The 6008-nt window shown below is 43.2% G+C and overlaps 1 pseudogene; it reads right to left on the reverse strand.

Moving 5' to 3' along the window:
• Positions 1-5157: 5157 nt before the first annotated feature.
• LOC116536255 lies at positions 5158-5304 on the reverse strand (annotated as a pseudogene).
• Positions 5305-6008: the final 704 nt, after the last annotated feature.

Consider the following 6008-nt stretch of genomic DNA (forward strand, 5'->3'; position numbering starts at 1 on the left):
ACGGCTCTGTGTACAGAACATTGCAGCGTGCAGCCCTCAATTCAAGCTCAGACAGGATGTGCCAATGCACCTGTAGGGCACTAGGAAGCCAGGACACAGCCGCATCTCACCTCACAGAGACGCCTTTGGAGACACAGTTGTCCGAATCCACTTCACACCTGGCTCAACATCTTCCAGGGGCTCTAGAAAGGACTCTCAAGTTCAACCACTTTTCTTGTCAGTTTCCTTTTCTTTCCAATATCAATGGAAGCCTTTTTTAAAAAAGTATATTTATATATGTTTAATGTTTCTGAAACGTAATATTTAATGTTCCTGAAAAAAGTCAATTCCCCCAGAAAAAGTGCATTCGTTCATGCTGCCTGACCTGTGCACGCGCTACTCTCTGTGCCTGAAGCGCCCCTCCTTCCTGTTTAGCTTATGTCCTACCAGCCCTTCCACGCCTAGCTTGGCCAGTGTGTTATTTTCCTCTGAGCCCCTGGGCTGGCTGAGGTTTCCATGCCTCTTCCTAGGGCTCCTATGGAGGCTGTCATTTTCTGTCCCTGAACTTCACCTGTCTGTGTCTGTATTGTGGACAAGCTCCTGCGTACGGAGCTCTGTCAATGGGGCCAATATCTTTTCCATGTCCATGTTCTCCATCCCCACCATGACGTGAGTGAGGGAGTGAGGAAAGGAGGCTTTGCCCACCTGTTTCTGTGCCAGTCAGGTCTAAGAACCAGCCACAGAGGCTCAAAAATGCAAATCAAATGTGTCTGCTTCAAATTAAGTCCATTTTCTGGTCTAGTGGGGGTAGAGCTGTTTCTTAGCCAATAAATATTAATAAGACAAATAAACCAATCTTTTAGGCTTCTCTCCCCCAGCTGCCACCCCAGGGTTATAAATTATGTACTGCCTGAGTCTGTTTTGATAGCTGTGATGAAGTGGTTTTCAGATTCGAAGAGCATTTCTCCTGAAAGAATGCATCACTGTGCATTTTCAATACAATCACCACTGCCTTGCCCTTGCCCCTGCTCCCAACTTTTTCTTGCCTAGGAGGAAGATTAGGCTAGAGTAGCTATTTTTCTACTCTGGGGCTTTTTCTGCCACCACTTTGCCAAACAGAAACTGTGATTTTTTAAAAAAAAAATTTATTATTTATTTTTACAAAGTCTCACTGTCATGCCCAGGCTGGAGTGCAGTGGCTCAATCTCAGCTCACTGCAACCTCTGCCTCCTGGGTTCAAGCAATTCTTCTGTCTCAGCCTCCTGAGTAGCTGGGATTACAGGTGTGTACCACCACACCCAGCTAATTTTTGTATTTTTAGTAGAGATGGGGTTTCATCATGTTGGTCAGGCTGGTCTCAAACTCCTGACCTCGCAATCTGCCCTCTTCGGCCTCCCAAACCTTTTGCCCACTTTTTGGCTTTGTTGTTTGTTTTTTTCTTGTAAATTTGTTTATGTTCCTTTTAGATTCTGGATATTAGACCCTTGTCAGATGTGTAGATTATAAAAACGTCCTTCTATTCTGTAGGTTGCCTGTTCACTTTCACGATAGTTTCTTTTCCTATGCAGAAACGCTTTAGTTTAGTTAAATCCCATTTGAGAAGGATGTGTTTGCTTCCCCTTCTGCCATGCTATAAATGACCTGAGGCTCCCCCAGCCATGCTAATCTATGAGTCAATTAAACCTCTTTCCTTTATAAATTACCCCGTCTTGGGTATGTCTGTATTAGCAGCATAAGAACAGACTAAATACACCTGGTATCCCAGCTTCCCCTTTAAAATTACCTCAATTTTCGCTTCTATCATCGCGTCCATTTCAAGACCAGGTCTAGCCACATGACTCCACTGCTTAAAACCATGTTGTGTTTCTCTGATCATAAAGTCTAAAATCCTTTGCGTGGTTTGTTCATAATATTAGGATAAGAAAGCAACTTGTCTTTCTAACTTCATCTCCTATTAATCCTCTGGGTGGATGTTATACTTTAGCCACTATGAACGGCTTCTGAGTTTATGTCCCCCACCAAAAGATAGGTTGAAGTCCTGAGTCCCAGCGCCTCAGAAAGTGACTTTATTTAGAAAAAGGGTCTCGATAGTGGTAATCAAGTAATAATGAAGTCATTAGGTGGCCCCTAATCCAATATGACTGAAGTCCTTAGGAAAGGGGAAATGTAGACACAAGGATGAAGGCCACGTGAAGAGGAAGGCGGAGACTGGGGTGATGCATCTACGAGCCAGAGAACGCTAATGACTATCAGCAGACTCCAGAAGCTGGGAGAGAGGCCTGGAGCAGATTCCCTCTGGCAGCCCTCAGAAGGAAACAACTCTGCCAACAAATACATTTTGTTTAAGGCACTCAAATTGCGGCACTTCGTTATGGCAGTCCTAGAAAACGAACACGTCTGCTTCCAGGCTCCTGCTTCTTTGTAGCAGATTTCTCCCCTGCTTTGAGCGCCCTTTCTTCCAAAATTTCTAGTAAACTCCTACTTGACCTGAGTCCAAGTCTATCCCTCTTGTTTGATAAACACCTTTTCTGGAAGTATTCTCTAGGTCTTTTTCTAGACACCTTTTTAGAACACATGGGGACTGGCCTGTACAACCAAATGCCAGCCAGCTCACTGTTTCCCGCCCCCGCCTTGTTATCTATATACGTGGGGTTCACATACCTCGGTGACAGCAAGGATCTTCTGGATAATGCTGCTTCGCCCTGAGTGCCTGTTTCCATTTCCCTCTGTGTGCCTTCCTGTACTGCAGAGCTAGGAAAAGATCAAAATCTGCCTCTCCTGGACTTCCTCGTCGTCAAGTTCTGGTTGCCAATTAGAACATAAGATTTGGAAGGCAGAGGGGAAGCAGAGGCTCCTGTTCTTCTGTTTGTTGCTGTTGCTTTTTCGTGCACAAATGTGGAAAGGTGAGTATTTAGAGGCAGTTGAAGCTGCTGGACTCAGGCTGGGAAGTGTAAAGTCAAGGCACTGGCAGATTCAATGTCTGACAAGGGTCTGCTTCCTGGTTCTTGTGTCCTCACATGGTTGAAGGGGCAAGGCAGCTCTCTGAGGCCTCTTTCATGAAGGCACTCACCCCATTCATAAGGGCTCCACCCTCATAACCTGATCACTTCCCAAAGGCCCTGCCATCATCACCCTGGAGACTAGGATTTAACATAAATTTTTTGGGGGGACACAAACATTCAGTTTATAGCAAAGTTGGAAGGTGTCTGGGGATTTTTGTAGCCATTGAGAGGCTTGAGCTCAGTGTCTAAATTACTAAGTTTATGGTCAATTGGAAGTGTGGTTATCTACCTATTCTCCACCCCTCCCTTCATGCTGTTTCTACTCTAGGGATAGAGACAAGCAGTTTACCAGGGCAGTCTTTCTCCTATTGGTAATATCCAACATGGCCCCAGTTTCATGTTGAGCAACAAGTGACCCCAAAATGTAATGATTTAAAATGATAGTTTCTTGAGAGCTGTCATTGTTATGTGGATTAACAGGCCATAACTGAGTGGTTCTTGCTTAATCTTTTATATGGTTGAAGTCAGATGGCAGCTCGGGCTGGAGTCATCTGAAGACTCAGCTGGGCTAGACATCCAAGATGCGTCTTACTCATGTCTGGCACCTTCGTTAGGATGAATAAAGCACCTGGGGCCTGGCGGGGCCTCTCTCTTCATGTGGCTTCTCTACCTGGCTAGCTTGGGTTTCCCCACATCATGACAGTCTTAAGGTGGTTAAACAGCTTACATGGAATATTATTTCCCCAAGAATGAGTGTTTTTGGACCAAGCAAGGAATTACAATATTTCTTCTGGTCCAGCTTCGAAAGTCATGTAGTGTCACTTGCTCCACATTTGTTGGTTAAAATCACAGGACCAGCTCAGATTCAAGGGGTAAGAAATATGCACGGGTGTGTATATTGGAGGCATAGTTCATTAGGACACCCTGAGAGACAAACTATGATAGCTCCCTGCATATCCTCCTTAACTGAGAACAGATTATCTTCTGTCCCTGGAAGTCTCATATGAGTTAGGAGGCTGGGCACGATGACTCACGCCTGTAATCCCAAAACTTTGGAAGGCCAAGGCAGGCAAGTCACTTGGAATCAGGAGTTCAAGACCAGCCTGGGCAACATAGTTAAACCCTGTTACTACTAAAAATGCAAAAGTGAGCTGGGCATGGTGGCACATGCCTGTAGTCCCGGCTACTGGGGAGGCTGAGACATGAGAATTGCCTGAATCCAGGAGGCAGAGGTTACAGTGAGCCGAGATCGCATCATTGCCCTCTAGGCTGGGTAATAGAGTGAGACTTTGTCTCAAAAAAAAAAAAAAAAATATATATATATATATATATATTTTATTGTATATATATATATGAGTTAGGAAAGGGCATTAATTAGACTATTATTTTATTTTGGTCAATTTCCTACTATGAAATACATGCCCAACCCTGATATCTGGATATTAAAAAGCTAGAGATAAGCCCAAAGAATGGCCTAAAACTTCTTTTCCAAAAAATGTCACCTTAACAGACTACTATACAACACGCTGTACCGATTTACTAATGGCCTGTGAGGGTGTATCCCTTCATGATATTCAGAGTGCCTTTTGAAATGCAGAAAAGAGAACAGTTTCCAGATGTTACCTGAAAACTTCAGGTTAAGAAGCACCAGAATAGATTATCTCATTTTAATGTAATATTAACAATTAGCATTTTTATCACATCCAAAAGAGCTCGTTAAAACAACCATGTAATTGAACTAAGATCTATTATACACATTTTATAGAAGAATAGATAGAGTTTTAGAGAAGGAGACTGATGTACCCAAAGGAACATATCTTCTATGGGTGAGGGGAGGCTCAAATCTAAATGTGTGACTCAAAGTTCACTGTTCCTTTGACTATAGTAAAGACAGCAGGTATGTGTCATGCATGACCTTACTTGCTCTCCCATGTCTATGTAGGCATCACTAATCACTCAAGGGTGTTTATTCTGCTAAATTGTGACATTGGCTAGTAATCCTTCTTAGTGCTCTACCAATCACTTGAGGCTCAAAATAACATCTTACCATCTTGACATTCTACTATGTTGCCTGTCCGGAGGCTGAATGAATCCCACAATAGAAAGATTACTTCTCCTTTGATCTGAGGATTTTAAAACATAAGGAATATTCTCCATTCACTACTCATTTATTTGTTTTTTAATTAAAAATAGCTATGAATTATGAGGTCAAGTTCCTCACATTTGGGGAAATCATAGTGGTCACATCTGGAGTGCAATGGATGAGTCTTGCCCAGGGAAAACTGCCTTCGTGATCAGAGTATCTCCCCTGCCAGGTGAGTATTATTCAGTCAATTCTAAGCTGCACATCTGCCAATTTCCATGCACATTTTAACATTTCTGACTTGGGGATGTGTCTTGCAGTCAATGTGGTGGTTTTTTTCCCCTCTTCTGAGCAATCTCTTTTGAATTGATGGTACACTGTTCCATTGACAGCATCTTAGAATGGACAAAATATATCCATTCATGTATTTATGTATGTATTTGCAAAGTAAGTATTTGTACATAGCTGCTGGGTACTAAGCAGTTAGCTCACATTAATGAACATGGCCCAGACTCAGTGTTCGAAGATAGGGTTTCTCAACCTAGGCATATTTGAGACTTGGGGCTAGATAATGTTTTTTGGGGGGGCACTGTCCAGTGCATTTTAGGATGTTTAGCAGAATCCCTGGTCTACAGGTACTGTTGCCATGGGCACCTTCACCCCAATTATGACAACTAAAATGTCCCAGACATTGCCAACCCCTGGGTGGGGGGGGGGCATAGGGAGGAGTGAGGAATCATCCCCAGGTGAGAACCGCTGCTCTAGAAGTTAGCTTTTTGTCTCTGTCGTATATCACTCAACCACGGAGTAGAGATTTTACTATATATGAGTCAAAGCAACTTTATTTTTTACCCATGTACCTTGGGGATTGAATGAGACCTACATTTTTAGGGTACTTGGTATGCATTGGAAACAGGATTATGTCCTTAACTCGTTGAATTCAG

The sequence above is a fragment of the Sapajus apella genome, unplaced genomic scaffold, assembly GCF_009761245.1.
Source record: "Sapajus apella isolate SASKATOON/1434 unplaced genomic scaffold, GSC_monkey_1.0 scaffold3, whole genome shotgun sequence".
Taxonomy (NCBI): Eukaryota; Metazoa; Chordata; class Mammalia; order Primates; family Cebidae; genus Sapajus; species Sapajus apella.